Genomic DNA, 18,052 nt, shown 5'->3' with positions numbered 1-18,052 from the left:
ATTCACAGATTTTTATAAGTCTCTCCAACAATTCATAAGGCAGAAATTTCACACTAGTGTGATGAGAGCGTGCAGAAGCAGCTAATAGCCTTAAGAAAGGACATCTTAATAGGCTCTACAGATGGTATTAGGAATTTCTTTTTGAGTCAAAAAAGGAAAAGAAAATTTTAAAATGCCTGAAAATATATGATGGGAGACAGCCAATTGAACTTACCCAGAGCTCCAGTTAAAATGTTCTTGTTCATTTCTATGCCTCTGTTGGCAAATTGGGAGGACAATCAGAAGCTCCAACTCTTTTCTGGATATGATGTCAGTATTTGAAGAAGTAAAAAGGGAACCCCAAAATTCTTGATTCTGACAGGACCCCACCTCGTCTTCCTACTCCTACACATCCTCTTGGATGCTTTCCAGCTTCTTACTCCCCAACACTCACAGCCTCTCCACCTTGGCTGCCTGGACACCATCAAGGTTAATCTTGTTATGTCTTTATCCTTTTTTATCTCTGCCACCACAAGTAACCGAGGACTACCTGGTAAGCTTTCATCCCTGTGTGGCTCCACATGACATTACCCACATCCACCCTGCCACATATATATTTAATAACCTCTTAGCTTACTTTATTTATTTCTATAGTACTCATCAACAGCCATGTTAGCATATCTTCTATCTACTTTTTTGGTTTGTTCTCCTTCAACCCTAAAATCTAAAGTACCGTGAGTTTAGAGATATGTTTATATTTTGTTCAGGGCCATATGTCTGTCACCTAGAACAATGTCAGGCACACGGTAAACATTCAATAACTATTTAGTACATAAAAAGAATGAACTGATAATTACATTTAAATTTTTGTGTCAGGGCTTATGCTAAGAGACAGGGGGAGGAGAAGAATTAGTATTGGATAAGATAGAAACTCTTTCCTCAATAAGTTTGTAATTTGTAAAAAGAGAAAATTGCCATTCAAGATAGAGTTGGATAAGTGTTTAAGGAGTGTGGTAGTGATATCCAAGTCTCACCTACATCCTGTTCACTCCTTCCAAACCAATAGCAGGGTCAAATTTTCCCATGCCCTTTGCCATGGTTGTTCTGACCAGTGGGTTGTAAGAAGTAGTGATATATTTCACCCAAGGATTTAATTGTCAGTACAGAGACTCTCTAGCATTCTCTTTTCTTCATACAGTAACAACTGAAGGATTCCAGACAGCATAGTTTGAGGATGAAGAATTTTCATTAGCCCGGATTGTATGGAGGATAGATGCCCTAGTCATCTTGATTGGCAGCAGATTTTGCAAAATAGAAACATAAACCTTTTAATGTTAAGCAACTGAGATCTTGGACTTGCTTGTTCTTGCAGCATAACCAGACTTAATAGAAGGTGTATAGAAGATGCCATTTTTCCTGAAGTCAAAATTACAGTATACATCCTGACCCATGGCGACTAGGACATTAGGGCAGAGCTTTTAAAAGTACAAACACTCTCCATGGTCTAAAAATCTACAACACACCTCTGATTTTATAAGGAAAGGGCAGGCTATGTTTCTTCGTATAGAATACCGTATTACTTTCTTTTCCGACTTCAGAATGGATCTGTGGCAGCTAGAAGAAAGATTGAGGATATGTACTCTTCATGATAGCAACCCATCTGGAAGACGATAAATTGACAAATGTTTCCTGAGTCTTTATTCTATACCTACCACTAGGTCAGTCACTAAGGGAGATCCCAAAGCAGCAGAAGACGTAGCCCCCATTCCGAAGGAGACTACGGCTTAATATTTACTGTATTAGCTACAAAGTTTGTAATAACTTAAAGGAAAGGGAGATCTTTGAAATCTGGAGGAATATAGGAAGGGTTTCTGGAGGTGAGAATCTGATCTTGTCCTTAAAAATGGGAAAGATTTAATAAAATTATTAATAATTTATTGAGCTTACTAGACAGTAGTAAAGATCTATATAGCCCACTGAGTCCTTCATTCATGCTGTGGATGGTACCTCTCTCCACTTTACAGATAAGAAAATCGAGTCTTGAAGATGTTAAATAATTTCCAAGTCCTAGAGCTTGGATTCAAACTTTGGTGTGTGCCTTGCCAAAGCAGACATCCTTAATCATGAAGTAATTGTGTTGAGGTGGAAGGATAAGTAAGTCTTTCAAGATGGAGAATTTGTTGGATTGCCTTGCCTTGCTTACTTGGAGTGCTCACAGACCCAACAGAGTTTAGGCTTTATGGATTTTCTAGCAGAAATTCTTCATCTTTCTGATTGTGGAAGAAGAATTAGGTGAACTCATTTTAAATAGTGCCTGAAGTAATGGAGGTGGTCAGCTATCATCTTTGCTGAGTGGCTTAACCTTTTCACATTTCCCAAATATGAAAATCTATCTCAACTCTTTAGCCATACAGACATATATGGAAACTAAGTGGTGGGTGGAATGAATCCTAATTTACCCAGAGAGCTGGTGACTCAGGACTCTGCTGAGGATTATCATAGGTTAATGGGATCATTAACTGTAGTAAGACTCCAGCCACACCATTTTCTTTGTGGTGGGCGAGTGAGCTTTGTGGTATTAGTCAGGATGCTGGCAATAATGGTATGGCGTATTCTAAGGGTTACTTGGAGAGAATTTAGTGAACAAACTATTTGTAGAGCTGAGGACAGAGTAAAGGAGCCAACATGAAATGATGAAGGCCCAGGGATTAGTGACATCATAAAGCCATCATAAAGCCACTTCTAGGCCTGAAGAAGCAAATAGAGGGAGAAGTGTTGATAGAACTAACAAGAATTAAATCCGTATGTAGTAGAAAGAACAATGGCCTCTTGAAGATGTCTGTGTCCTAATCCCCAGAGCCTGTGAATATGTTACAAAAGGAAGTTTGTAGATGTGATTGTGGTTAAAGGCCTTGAGAAATAAACTTTATGATGAACTCAGCCTTATCTCATTAGTCCATCAAGGCGGAAAGCCTCTCTCAGCTCTGATTAGAGAGAGATGTGATGAGGAAAGAAGTTTCAGAGAGAGGCGATCTTGCTGGCTTTGAAGAAGGAAGAAGGGGACCCTTAGCAAAGGAATGTGGGCAGCCCCTAGAAACTATAAAGGTAGGGAAATGGATTCTCCCTAGAGCTTCCAGTGTGGAACCCAACTTTGCAAATAATTTGATTTTACCTCACTGAGACCTGTGTGGGGTTTCTGACTTATAGAACCATAAGATGATATAATTGTGTTGTTTTAAGCCACTACGTTTGTGGTACTTTGTTAAAGTAGTCTCAGGAAACTAATAAACCATCTAAAAGGCGATATATTAGTATAGCTCGACAGGAGATGGGGGCCTGGATAGAGGATCGTGGCTACTGGACAACTGTATTCCAGCAAAGTTGGGGAAGGAAATACCCTGACCTCTCTCTCCTCCTGCCCTCTGGTGTTCCTCTAGTGCCTCTCACTAGCTGAAAGCTACAGGGCAAAACAGCATGGACGGTGCATTCTCTAGTGTTTAGTCTTTTAGAGTACAGAGCAGGGCAGGGCATGGCAGAGAATGGATCTACAGGGTCCAAAAGAGAAGAACCAGCATAGAGGTTAAACTTTAGGGTGAAGGTTTCAAGTGGTTGTGTGCTTGACCTTATTTCAGTCATTATCATACAGAGGAGGATCTGGTAGGAAACACTGCTGAAGACTCTCTTTCAGAAAAGGGGTTGGATTACTTCAGTATATTTCATCTTTGCAGCTAGGGAACAAATATGTAAATATGGTTCATTCAATCCAGTTAATCAATCAATTGATCAATTCAGTCATCGTTCAATAAATGTAATTTAAAGACCTGCCATTCATGAGGCATTAAGAAGCAAGTGGGAATGGGGATAGGTAGGATACAAGGATGCACAGGAAAGAGCCTTTGCTCTGGAGGAATTTAAAATATGCATAGTAGAGGTAGAGTTGATCCAGAGTGAAGAAGCAGACATGTACAATCATCCATAATTCAACCATCAGGGCTGTGTGCTTGAATCTGTGAAAGGAGAAGACATGGGGTAGAGACAAAGGGTAGTTGGGATGGGGTGGAGTGTTCACAGAGAAGGTATTACTTAAGCTGAGCTTTGAAATATGTGTAGGAGTTTTCTAGTCTGAAAAAGGAGAAAGGGCATTCAAAGCAGAGGAAACAGCATGAGAAATGGAGAGGCCAAAAGGCTTGGCATTCAAGGAACTGTGAGAAATTGTGTCATGCTAGGATATATATCTGGAACATGTGATGTTGTGGAATGGGTGCTTGAGGCATAATAAACTGTGATGGATTATGAAGGGTCTTGAATGGGTTATATGTGTATGTATGTGTATGTGTGTTTGTGTGTGTGTGTGTATGTGTGTGTGCATGCTTTTAGTTTCAAATTCACAAGCATATGAAAATAATTGGTAAGTCCTATAGAAAGAATGTGTTATAAAAATACTTTGAAAACAAAACACGAACAAGCAAAATGTGTGAAACAAGTCATTGCTTCCATAATATAGACATTTTTATCTCTTAAAGTTGATTCTTGTCTCGTGCCCCAACATAACCTTGCTCTTCCCATTTATTTATGGAATTTTATATATCAAAATAAAATGTGAAACAAAAATGTTTAAAGAATCACAAACTGAATTCCCTGAAAACAAACACATGACAGGGATAACTTTTCTTTTCTTCAGTTGGTTCCTATCCTCCTTTCCATACCCTCTTTACTCTTGAAAATTACACATGTGCATGTGTATACATACACAGACATACACACATGCACACACACACAGGAGGAGCTCAACTATGAAAGTTTTCTTCTGATTACAAGAAGATGAACAATGTCTCTCCCTTCGCCTCTCAGGAAAACACTGGACTGCCCATTGAGTCATTTGGCTGATTCACCACCACATAAATGATTTCCAGTGTCCTATTTGGCATCACTCAGATCCCAGCCACTGCCTCAAACAAATGTGCCTTGTCTTACTTAAGTAAAGCAACACCTCTATTTCAGAGGGCATTTGGGAGAGAGAAATGGAATAGCTTTCTTCCTCAAAATCTGTCAGAGAACCTGGCCAGGTCTTCCTTAATGTAGGTCCATCATTACATAAAATTTTCCCTATGATGGAATCTTTTCCATACTGCAAGTGAGTTAGATAATACAGAAAAAGAGATGACTGCTGTTGTTAATTACTTTTGGCTGAGTTTTGTAGCATATATTGTAACTTCGTGGTAATAGCATACCCTTTCCAAGAACCTCAATAGGTAAACAACAATGAATAAAACAATACTGAATCAGGAAGAAAACTCCAAAGATTCATGAAGTCTTGGGCTCTTGAGAAAGTTGGTTTCATCTTTATAGACCCAATTTTCTCACCTATAAATAAGAGCCAAGGCAATATATTTCAGAGAGGCAATTAAGAGAGCATGGTGGTTAAAAACACAAATATGAACCAAACCCAGCTTGTCACTTGCTAGCTGTGTGGTTATAGCACTGAACTTCATCTATAAATGAGTAAAAATAGTATCTGGCTGAAGGACCATGGGGAAGGGTAAATAAGAAATACATATAGTGTTCTTCATAGCACGTGCATGCATATGTACGTGTCCTGCCTGTGTTTTTCACAAATGGAGAAAACAGGGAGGCAAAGAAGGGTTGGAACTCTGTGGAACAGTGATACAGTGCCTTGGCAGTCACCTAGGGATCATCAAGGAGTTGGGAAATTTAATATTGTCTCTTGGAAGATGGCAGTGGGTCACAGGTGCCACAGATCTGTAAGATATACTTTACCCACTCACTTCTAGTAAAGAAGTTCTCCTAATGTACAGGAGAAAAAACACACCCAAATCCAAAAATGATGATGAAAAGTGACTATGTATGGGGAAATAGTGGAGTATTAAATAACAGTGTTCACATCACAGTAGCCCGTGCTTTCTGGATGCAGAAATGAAATAGTTTCTGGTCAGACATGAACACTCATTAGCACCAGCTTGGCTTCACCTATTGTTAATTTGGGGAATCAGTGGTAGATGATGCACCCTGTAATCCTTTCCTAACCTCTTCTTGTTGGAATTGGAGAATTAAATCAACTTAACCAACCTTTCATCAAGAAGCTGTGCAATAACCACAAACAGAATACAACGAAGAGGAATTTATCCTAGATCCAATACTGCAGATCATACCTTCTAGAAGTTATAGGATATTATTCATAGTTCTGGCTGTGGGTTTCCCACAAGATTTGAGGGTGGGGATAGGAAGGAGTAACTCATTCAATCATGTGCTACATTTCTTAAGATATGATAATAGATCATGCTGGGCTCATGACTTTTTCCTTAAAGAGTGAGATAGAGCAGCCATTAAGTCAAGAAGAGATTGGGGAATACAGTGGAATATTTGTCTTTTATGGACAGAAAGAGGACCTTGCCAAAACCAAACCAAAATGAAACAAAATCCTCCAAACCCTCTAAACTGGGGAAAAGATATTACCCTTCCTCCATTCCTATCCAAGTCTCTTATGATAGGAATGCCTTTGAATACTTCTCCCCATCCCTGAAATATAAGGCAGTCATAAAGTTAGATGTTCACTGCCTTCATGTATGTGAAAACTGGTTCTTTCATCAGGGAAGGTATGAAGTAGGCCAATTAATATATATTTACAGCACTGAGGGGTTTTTTTATTTTAATTTTAATTTTTTTACAAATAGTTTCTTGCCAAGTTGGTTTCCATATAACACCCAGTGCTCATCCCCACAAATGCCCTCCTCCATGCCCATCTTCCCCCTACCCCCCAACACCCATCAGTTCTCAGTTTGTTCTCAGTATTCAAGAGTCTCTCATGGTTTGCCTCCCTCCCTCTCCTCCACTATTTCCCCCCTTCTTCTCCCCCTTGGTCTTCCGTTAAGTTCCTCCTAATCCTTATACGTGCAAACATATGTTATTTGTCCTTCTCTGCCTGACTTATTTCACTCAGCATAACACCCTCAAGGTCCATCCATGTTGCTACACATGGTCAGATTTCATTCTTTCTCATTGCCATGTAGTATTCCATCGTATAGATAAACCACACCTTCTTGATCCATTCGTCCATTGATGGACACTTAGGCTCTTTCCATGTTTTGGTTATTGTTGATAGTGCTGCTATGAATATTGGGGTACATGTGCTCCTATGCATTAGCACTGCTGTATCCCTTGGGTAAATTCCTAGCAGTTACAGCACTGAGTTCTATCATTATTATAATGGCTTTTCTGTCCAGAGTTTGATGTTTATTGAAACCACTTTCAGTATCTTAGAGCTCTTTGCCTTTAGTCTATCATTACAAAAAGACTTCCTTTGCTTGTCAGTGATTGGTAATTATCTTCACATGTATGGAGGTGGCCCAATACATGGTTGAAATATCACACAAAAAAATAATGCCTCAGTTTGTGGTTATCAGTTCAGCTTTTCAATGCTAAAATCCTTTGTGGCTTTTTTTCTATGTGCAGTTCAGGTTGTCACGAGGCTTCCCTATATTCATATATCATCTTTCAGCTCACTCAAGTCATGCTAACAAATGTTTATATGATTGCCTCACTTTCTCCTGATCCTAGAGCAGATTGGGACATCCATCCAATGTTTCAGCACATTCCTGAGTTACCATTGTGATGGAGTGTTCTTGGAAGACTCTCCAGTTTCTTGCTTCTCAGGACTTTGGCTGCTTTCCAAGGAATGTACCTTTGGAAACCATCGTTATCAGTACTAGGTTAGGTCCTTCTTGTCTCCCACCTTGCCTGTCTGATTCCCTCTGACTCTAATCCAGATGAGGTTTACTGGCCACATATGTATAAATAATGCCAAGATTACTTTCAAATAGCACTTTGCATGTTTCAAAGCATTTTCCATGAGAACCCTGATATCTAATAGTTTTACCAGCTTTGACTTAATACAGGGAAGGGGCTGGCAAATGAGTGTTTTCTAACTTGAAGTTATACTCTTGAGGCCAGCTGTGGAGCTGTCTTACCCTGGTTGTCTTTAATAATAGCAAAGATGCTGGGCAGACATAGTTTTGGATGTGACTGTAGCCAAGAGGATAAATTAAATCTTTTCAGAACACATATGGTCTGATTTTCATGTGTATCTTGAGAAATCACTTTTTTGTTGTTTAAAAAAAAAACCCAACATGGTATACTTGTACATCTGCATTTTTGAATGGTAGTGTAAGAAGATACTTCATTTAGTGTATTGGGTTCTGAATAACCACCCTCATCCTACATTTTTGAAAACCCTTACATATCTCTCCTGTTTGTTCTTCTATGCTTTAGAGAATCAGTATAGTTTATTAATAAATCAGCATCATACCTGCTAAAAATTCTCCACTCACTCTCGTGGTACTGGGGGAAAGTTCTTATATTATTACTACTCATAATATATCACTAAAAAACCTAAGAGATTGAATGGGCAAAAATTCTTTGTGTTTTTAAAGAGATTCTACATCTTAAATATACAATGTTGTCCCATTGCTATTAATCTAAATCAACTGCAGGGGTTCTCCCAGTTTAAATTTGTTATTTATTCAGAAGGCACACTATAAGCACTCTGCCTCAACAAGGCTTCTGTGTTGTTCTTCTTGTTGGATAGTGCTGGATGCAACAGAACTTTGAATTAAGTGTCAGCTCTACCAAAAATTCTTAAGGCATATCTTACTGTGATTACTCATGTTCCCAGGACCATTCTCTTTGGGAGGTTCTCAAATCACAGGATTTGAAGCTGGAGGGAAACTTGAAGATATGACATTCTAGAAGGGTCAGACAAGTTCATGAAGGCCATACAGATGACAGTGGCCAAGTCAGGACTGGACAGACCAAATTTCCTAATTCTATTCTGGTGTTTCGACTGTCCCATGTGACTTCTTCTTATAGGTAAGAACGTGGCAGCAGTCCTATGTCATTTGTAACTGAAAAGATAAACACAAAACAAATATTCTTTTGTAAATGCATATCACAAAACACAATCTTCAGTTTTAACTAAACTATGCAGTATTCATTATTAAACATGTTCTGACCTTAAAAATTTGACTCATAACCTTTGCTAAAATGATGTATCCCCTTACTGAAAGTAGCCCCATCTCTCAGCTACTTTCATCTCTGTTTAGACCACAACTATTCCATAGCATTCAAACTCTACTTATGCAAGATCAGAAGTCTATTGGGATTCACTGGAGAGAAAAATCACTATTCCAGTATTGCTTTTACCCCTAAAACTCAATTTTTTAATTACAAGAAATTCTACAAAATATAAAATCTACTTCACAATATTCCACTTCTGCAATACTAAAGGCTTTGGGTTGTCCATAAATTCTAAGAACCATATCAAACTACTCTTCTTGAAGATTTTAGGAATTGGGTTCATTAGTTTGCCTGCTCTGTGCACTTTTTCTCCTCAGGGGTTTCTCTCCCAAGGGCTGAACCAAGCTAGGCTAATCCTATTTCCCTCCCTGGCAGTTTGGAATTGGTACACAGAGCCTCTAGTTACTCACACTAGGCTTTGGAGCTAGAAGGTTAAACTGCCTGGGCTGGGACAACAACTTTCTACCAAGTGTACAAAAAGAAAGAAAATATCTAGATGTCAGAGAGAGAAAAGAGATGGAAATAGTAACTTGGAGTCTTGACCTGATGTTTCTGGTTCAATAACCACATAAGGTAGCATCTGTACTTGTTCATAAATCCCCATTGGGATTTAATTTAGTGTAAGTAGCGTTCCATTATTGGAAAAAATAAAACCAGTTCATTTTAAGACAGGGCAGATGCCCTCCTGTGCCCAAGTAAGAGGCATGGCAGCAGAGAAACACAAAAACCATGTGACCAGGCTTAATTTAAATTCATCAACATATCTAATGTGAGACTCCAGTGCTACCAAGTATGTGACTATCTTTTCATTCTCCAAGACAGCCATTTCATAGTTTGTCCTCCTTTCTGAAACTTCTACTACTTTCTTCCCTTGTCATTTCCACCTTAAAGACCCAGATTTTTATTTCACTGGGAAAATAGAAGTAATGAAAAACAACGGCTTCATCTTCTCATAGACAGCAAATCTGCCAGTCTACCAACATTTGTGCTCATTTACTCTACTTTCCCTCCTGGTAACGGAGACCAACTGCCTATATGCCAGGACTTTGTTCTTTTAATTATTTCCCACTCCTTCCTTCTCTTGTATTATTAATTATTGCCTCTATACTTATTCAGCAACCAAAAGAGTTCTCATCTAAATAAACGCACACACAAACAAACAAATAAATAAATAAGCAAGTTTTCTTGTTCTAGAGCAACTCCTTAACCACTACTCCATTTAAAAATATTATAATACATATTATGATAATAATTATTATATATTATTATAGATTATTAAAATAACAATTTATTATATATCAAATGTTATTGCCAAGACTTAAAAGATATTCAAGTAAAGTATAATTTGAATATAAGAAATGGTTAAAATTAATTTTAGACAGATGGAGAAAAATCAGGGGGAATTACGGGAAAAAGTTAAAATATCCTGATACTCTTTTATTTTTTAAACATTTTAGTAAATATGTATGTATTTCGTGTGTATGAGTACATTTTAATTTGGACATGATTGACATACAACATTATATTAGTTTTAAGTGTACAACATAATGATTCAATATTTGCACATATTGCCACTCCATTTCTCTGCAACTTTTTATAGTGAAACTCCTTATGCCACCACACCAACACTCCACTCCCCTGAAGATTCACAATAATCTTCATGTCCTCAAATCTTATGGTCAACTCTTAAACTTCATTTCCTTTTGTCTTTCATCTGCATTTGACAGAACTGATGACTCCTTACTTATTACGGCATTCTGTGTCTGTGGTGCACAATAAACTACATCCTCTTCTTTTTTTTGTCTCCTTACTGACTGTTCTTTCTTATATTTCTCTGCTGGCTTCTCCTCCTCTTCCATAGCTTGTATCAATATTATTATGCTGGATTGTTCTATTGTCAACTTGGTCAAGCTGGGAACTACATTTTCCTGGGCCCCTTTTCCTCTATGGTGCCAGGTTAGAGTTGTTTAAAAGCGGAACTTGCATAACATTTGAGAAGTGAAACTGAGGCCGAGTCATTATTCTCTGAATAACGTCAGGGTCAGATATGGAAATGAAAAAACATGGAAGTACCTGGCAAGTTCCAGCTTGTAATTTTCTTTTATTCCCAGTCCAGTTCTTTTCAATTTCTGGTTCTGTTGACTAACAGTGGTCCCAGGCACACTACTAGCTGCTTGGTTATAGATACACAGAATTAGTAGCTGCCTAGATGCAGCAGCTTCTATGTTCCTCACAAAGAGTCCCCATTGGAGTTCCACTTCAGTGACTGGACAAGTGTAGTTGGTTTATCAGATTTCCTTGAACGCTCCATCTTGTCCACCTGTGCCAGTGTTATGAGAAGACTGGTTAGTGACTTCCTCAAGTCCTCCATTTCCTCTGCCAGATCTTTACTCCTTCAGCTCCTTCAACAATTGTGTAAAGTCTCATTCCTATAATAAGCCTTTTTATCCTGTATCACTACTAATTGAGCACTGAGTCAAATATTGGTACCACTAGAAGTAGGTCTAGAGTAATACATTAATATAGCATTAGAACTCTGATATAAGTAGATTTAAAGGTACTGATTAGCTTGTTCAGTGGCTAGAAGGACACTGGTAGTCTATATCAAGCAATAGTGATTTTCCAAGTTATGAAATGTATAGTTGAAATAGACAACTAAGCAACTGGTAGAATACCCATATTGGTTCCCTGATCTATGGAATGAGGCTTTTTGTGATAGGAAAGGAAAACGAAAACCTCTCTAGAACTTCTTCCTACTAAATCAGTAACTCATAATCAGTACTGGATTCCTAGAGGTATTGAATAGGTTTTTTTTCTACCATCAAGAACTAGGAAGATGCAGGGATGGTGATTGATGCTACATTCCCATCCAATTTGCCTTTTTGGAGTGCAGATGACAGATAGGTCTTGGAGAATGACAGTGGGTTACCCTAAACTTAATCACATGGTGGGAAAATCCATTTATAAGTTGTTGCAGATATGGTTTCTTTATTAGATCTAACCAACACACACCCCTTGGAATCTAGTATGAAGCTAGTATCCCTGTATATGCCTTAGTAAAGACTGCCATAAGCAGTTTGTTTCCAGCTGGTTACTAGCAATACACTTCTCTATCATAGAACTGTATCAACTGTTTATCCCTTTATCATGACCATTTTTTTCATAACCAGGAACATCCTTGCCCCTCCATTCTAAAGGACATTTTGCTGGGTCATTATGTTGATGACATCATGTTCTTGGACCTGTTAAGCAGAGAGTACACACTTCCATATATATATATATGGAATATATATATATATATATATATATATATATATATATATATATCAGAATGTAGGAAGTAATTCCCACAAGAACGCAGGAGCATACTAAGCTTTTCAGTCATCCAGTGGTCTGTGGCATATTAAATTGTCTACTATGAAAGGGATCATGGGTAATCAGCAGAATACCATGGACTCCAGATATAACATAAGACTTATTAGGAGAAACTCTTAAAATCAGAGAAGTAGTAGAGTGCATATAGTCCTCTGAATTCTCATTGCTCTGTGCAGTCCAGCACAGGCTTGTTTTGGCCAGAAAGCTAGATGTTCAAAAAAGAACTCCTGCTTACTTACCCCATTATATGTTAGCCTAAGATGGGGAAACAGTGCCTGATTACCTCTACTAAAAAGAAATAAAATAAGGTTCAGGAAATGCTAGTAAAGATGTATACTAGAGACCAAAATCTAAAAGCAGAGGGCTCAGAGAACAACCTTCCTTGCTAAATGGAACGCTGAAATTAGCCAAAGGCCTTATCTCTGCAGGCTGGCTCAGTGGAGTTAAGCCAGCTCTTTGCTAAGCTTCCAAAAGGGAGAAGAGATGAACCCCAAGGCTATCCAGATATTGATATCCCATCAATATCCCTTCCAAGGAAAGGGAAAAGTTGATGCATCTGGCCCATCTTCCAGTTCTAAAACAGTGCATCTGGTTGTTCATTTTGTTTAGGAGAAATGGCCAAATATGTGGATCTGCACTGATTCTTGGGTAGTGGCTGATGGTTTGACTGCTAAGTCAGAGACCAGGAAGAAACACAAAGGAAAAACTGTCTACTAGTCCAAAGTAATACGTGGATAGGTCTCTCCAAAAGGGTCATGAAGTATGAAGATATTTGTGTCCCATGTGATTGTTTACAAAGAATGCCCTCAGCAAAGGTGAATCTTAATAGCCAGGTGAACACAATGACTCATGCTGTGATGTTAGTCAGCCTCTTTCTCCAGACACTCCTCCTCTTGCTTAGTAGGCTTATGATGAAGGTGGCAATGGTGGCAGAAATGGAATATATTCATGGGCTCAGCAATATGGACTTATACTCACAAAAACCAATTTGGCTTCAACCACTACCAAGTCCCCAAGTCACCAGCAGAAGAAACAAACACTGAGTCCACAGTATGTCACTACTCCCATAAGACATCACCCAGCCACTTGGTGGAAAGTTGATTACATTGGATCATTTATATCATGGAAGTAATAGCACTTTCCTCTTTAGTGGAGCAGACATATATCCTGGATATGATTTTGTCTTACCTGCTTGTGATGATTTTGCTAAAATTACCATCCAGTGATTTCCAAAATGCCATATTCAGTGTTAAAGTTTTCCATACAGTGTTACTTTTAACCATGGAAACATTATTAAATATCAGAATCACTAGTCTTATGATCCTTATCACCCTGAAGCAGTTGATCTGATAGAATCAGATCAGAATCCACTGAATGTCCTTTTGAAGACACCATGTGTTTAGCATTATTTTGCAAGAGTAATTCTTCGGGATGAATGTATGCTCTGAATCAGTGATCAATGGGCATAGTTCTTCCTGTTACCCCTAATTATCCACTGGAAAGGAAGGATATTTCTACAAAAGTACACAAAAAGGCTCACTAATTTGGAAGTTGAGACGATTACCTCGTCATTTATTATCTCCTCCCAGTGGATCAACAGGCAAGAGTGTAATTGCACTAAAGAGGGGTTGTTGATCCTGAATATCAAGGAAAAATTGGGCTGCTCCAACATAATGAGGATAGGGAGTAGTATGTCTGGAAAGCAAGAAGTTCTCTGGATGCTTCAGTGTTTCTCCATGTCTTATGTTTAAATTAGTGAAATACTGCAACAATCCAATAAAGTCAGGACTACTAATGGCACAAACTGTTAAGGAACAAATGTTTGGGTCACCTAGCTATCAGGCAAGGAACTATGACCAGCCAACGGATTCTCATCATAGAGTACAGATGGGAAATGGAAGCAGAAAATTATAAATCCTAGTTATGATGGCCTGACAGGTTACAGAAATAAAAATTCTCACAATTATTTCTTCTTTACTTTGATGTAAATGTGTGTGTGTGTGTGTGTGTGTGTGTGTGTCTGTGTTTGTGTATACCATTTGTCTTCTTTCTTTTTTCAGTTTCCCATTCTCATACTCTACAAGATGAAATGTATTAATATTGTTTAAGGTATAGATATCAAAAAAGAAGTGTGCCTTGGAAGAACAAGCATAATTTACAGATGGACAAAGGGACTGGGAACTTAGTGCATCCCCATCTAAGTAGGCCATGCTATGTATTGTTGGTTATATTAAGTTGCATCATGTTAACTAGAAATATCATTTTGCTATGACCTTGATTTGAAAATTAAATGTGGTTTAAAAGGTATGTATGGATGACAAGTTGACAAGGTTTGGACTTAATATGGATTGGTTAATCTAGGTACTGTATTTTCAAGAATCTCCTTTCCTGAATTGTTCCAGATTATAGTTGACCAAAATAGGAACTTCTGTGAGATTCAGAAGGGACAAACATGCACAGAGATGCCCAGCTTGTCTTCATTCCCTCCTGTTATACGTCCAGCTCTTCTTTCCAACTGCGGTGCTTATTATCCAGGGATTTCGACGAGATACTTGGGTGAGGACCCCTAAAAATAGTAGCTATACAGAGTCCATATCTCATAAACTTTTGCTACTGGTTGTAACTGGCTTGTCAGATTTCCCCAGAAGCCAAGCTTATCTACCTGCACCTGCACTTCAGGAGGACCAGTTAGTGATTTTTCCTCTAAATCTGCAGTGCCCCCCCCCAAGGTGTTTTCTTTTTCAGATACTTCCATAATTGTGTAAAGTCTAATTCTTCTAATCAATTCCTTATCCAACATCAAGCACAATGCTTCTGCCTCCCTGTCTAAACCCTGATTGGTATAGAGCCTACAAGAACACCTATAGTAGGTGTTTGATAAATGTTAAGTGTCTCTGTGTATGTCTGTGTGTGTGTGTGTCTGATCTGTGTAAATTGCTGGTGACACCATACTAGAGGTAAATGCTGTTCCATTTTTCTCTGATATGCAATTATCATGGATGGAATTGAGAATGTATAATCCTACATATTGAAAAAGGGAATTTGGGGTAATTACTGGACCTATGGTGGTGTAGGAGATAGGGCAGTTAAGTATTGCTTGCTCAAACTCTTCCACCTGAATCATCTAAGTTACTCTTTTAGGATTCTGTTCAAACCCAGAATATAGAAGTGACTTAAAATCATGACATAAAATCAGAAAGGCATTAGGTATTTGGATGATGAATTAGACAAAGTAACAGCAACAATATCAAGAAGGAGGAGGAGGAGGAGGAGGAGGAGGAGGAGAAAAAGAAGGAGGAGAAAAAGTAGAAGAAAGAGGAGGAGAGGAGGAAGAAGAAGATGATGACAGTAGAAACAAACAAAAAATTCTTAGCCTTAGAATGTGTGTGTATTTTCTACAACAAAGCAAAATGAATTTTTAAATACTTTTACAGAAATCAGGGAGGATACTCAAAAGTTTCTGGTAAACAAGACATAAGAAATTAAAAATAGATTAATTTAAGATGTAAGGACTATCATGGATATTATATCTGATAGTGGGCTTCTTTTTATCATTTTATTTCAGAAAATAAAAATTTTTATAAGGCCCCTCATAAGTACATATAAAGTCTTAATCCTCCTGCTCAAATCTTTCCCCATTACAGTTTAAGTCCCTTACAACAATCGTAATAAATTTTGAGTTATTTTCTTAGGTCTTACTCAACCGTTTTTACACTACCTTTTTGTTGTTGTTGTTGTTCCTTAACAAAAATTTCCTTCATCTTTGACTTGTTCTGCTAAAGTGACAGACTCTATAGAGTAGTGATTTGTGTGCACTTTCTCTAACCTTCACAACAAGTAAAGAATGCAAGAACTGTGTTTCCTGTTTTAGAGGTGAGGAAAGTGAAGATCAGAGAGAATATTTAAGTGATGTATTCAGGGTCACACAATGAGGTCATAAGTTTAACTCAGATCCACATTCTTTCCACTTCACTATCACTTCCATTTAACTTTTGTATCATTGCTTTCCACATCCCAAGATCTATTGCACATTCAACTTTATAAGTATTGCTAAATCGCTCTCCAGAAATTGCACCAATATACAAATATTCCTACCAGAGTAGGAAAGTCTCCATTTCTCCACATTTTCATCTGTACCAACTAGATTTCCAAAATAATTTTAGAACCATCATGTGATTATAAAGATTATTGCTAGGTTTAAAGGTAAGATTAATACGATGTGTTAGATATTTAAGATGTTAAATGTCAAGCATTTTTGTTTGAGTGTGTAGTGTTTTAAACAAACCCTATGGATTTCTACATAATTGACTGTAATTGTGTCAGGACTTAAATTCAGCTGGAGCTTTAGGTTTCAAGTTCTGGAATTGGTGTATCAGACGGAACTTTAAGCTAGTGGTTAACTGAGACTCTCAGCAAACAGTGCAACTTCAAGCTTCTACCTGAGAAGGCCAGAAACTTTCCAATTATACCTTCTTAGCCTAAGAAATGGTCTTTGCCAGGGAGGCAAGTAGGAAGCACCGTACATTTCACCTGCACTCATCTCACAAACAGAGAAGGCCTGAAGTCGTAGGACACTGAGCCACAGGAGTTTGGGAAGAGAAAGAGACAGAGTACACTGGGAAGGAAACCTCATAAGTGCGTGAGTGCGAACTGGGGAAGATAAAAGCGTGACAGGGCCCAGAGATACTTAGGGAGGCGAGGAAACCCGGCTTGCGTGCAGTTGCGGTGAGTGATGAACCAGCGAGTGGTGGTGAGCTGCCGCAAGTCCAGGGGAAAGGAAAGAAAGCTGAGATTGCTCATAGAACCATCCCTGGAGAAGAGGAAAAACGTTGGCTTGGAAAGACAGTCTTTTTTAGCTCTGGCTGGGGTGCTGACTTTAAACTAGGTGCCCTGGTCCCAGAAGGCACCAGGAAAAACTGAACTGCTGGGCGCCTGGCATCATCCATGGCAGCGCGGCCCGGTGAACTAGCAGCAATGCCTGCGGAGGTGGCCCCGGTGCCGGGTGAAGCGGCAGTGGTGCACACAACATCGGTGCACTAAAGCAGCAGTGGCTGTGACCTGGTGAAGTGGCGCTGGCGCCTGGTGAAGCGGTGGCTGCTTGAGCAAAAAGTTGCCTGCTGAAGCGGCGGCGGACAGTAAAGCGGTTGTGGCAGCGAGAGGCGTCGCGGACTCTGCAGACCTCAAGTTGCTACGTTCCCCAAATGCATTCAGGTTGTATTGCTGCTTGACCCCGGCGGATCTGAGGCTGCGACAATTCCCCCACCCTCCACTCAACCGCTGGCAACAGAGGAGCGGCGACCAGCAGAACTGTTAATGGCGGTATAACAAAGTCTCTCAGGAGTAATCAGACTAGATAGTTTCTCTGGATAACACCACCTTCTTTCTCTCACCTCTCCAACCATATTCCGCCCTTTAGCTCTTTGAAAAAAGCTTCTTATCCCTTCTGTCTGTTCACTCTATCTCCAATTTTGCCTCATCTCCACCCTATCATCTCTCTCTTTATGCTTTTCAAACAGCACTGCATACACCTGGTTATTTAATTGTAGCTGGGAAATCTGGTTATATGCTTTAAACCGATCTTTGTCTATCAGTTTTCTTCTTTCTTCCT

The 18,052-nt window shown here is 38.9% G+C and overlaps 1 long non-coding RNA gene across 1 annotated transcript; it reads right to left on the bottom strand.

Annotated features, from left to right (window-relative positions):
* Positions 1 to 9,235: 9,235 nt before the first annotated feature.
* LOC120224968 lies at positions 9,236 to 17,058 on the bottom strand. The gene is made up of 3 exons (XR_005526707.1): positions 16,963 to 17,058; positions 9,869 to 9,871; positions 9,236 to 9,247 (listed from the first exon to the last, which is right to left on the bottom strand). It is a non-coding gene; the product is annotated as an uncharacterized LOC120224968 (long non-coding RNA).
* Between the last annotated feature and the right edge of the window lie 994 nt (positions 17,059 to 18,052).

This window comes from Hyaena hyaena, unplaced genomic scaffold (genome assembly GCF_003009895.1).
Source record: "Hyaena hyaena isolate Hyena2069 unplaced genomic scaffold, ASM300989v1 scaffold_1291, whole genome shotgun sequence".
In the NCBI taxonomy this organism is placed as follows: Eukaryota; Metazoa; Chordata; class Mammalia; order Carnivora; family Hyaenidae; genus Hyaena; species Hyaena hyaena.
This window is presented reverse-complemented; position numbering and strand designations above follow the sequence as displayed.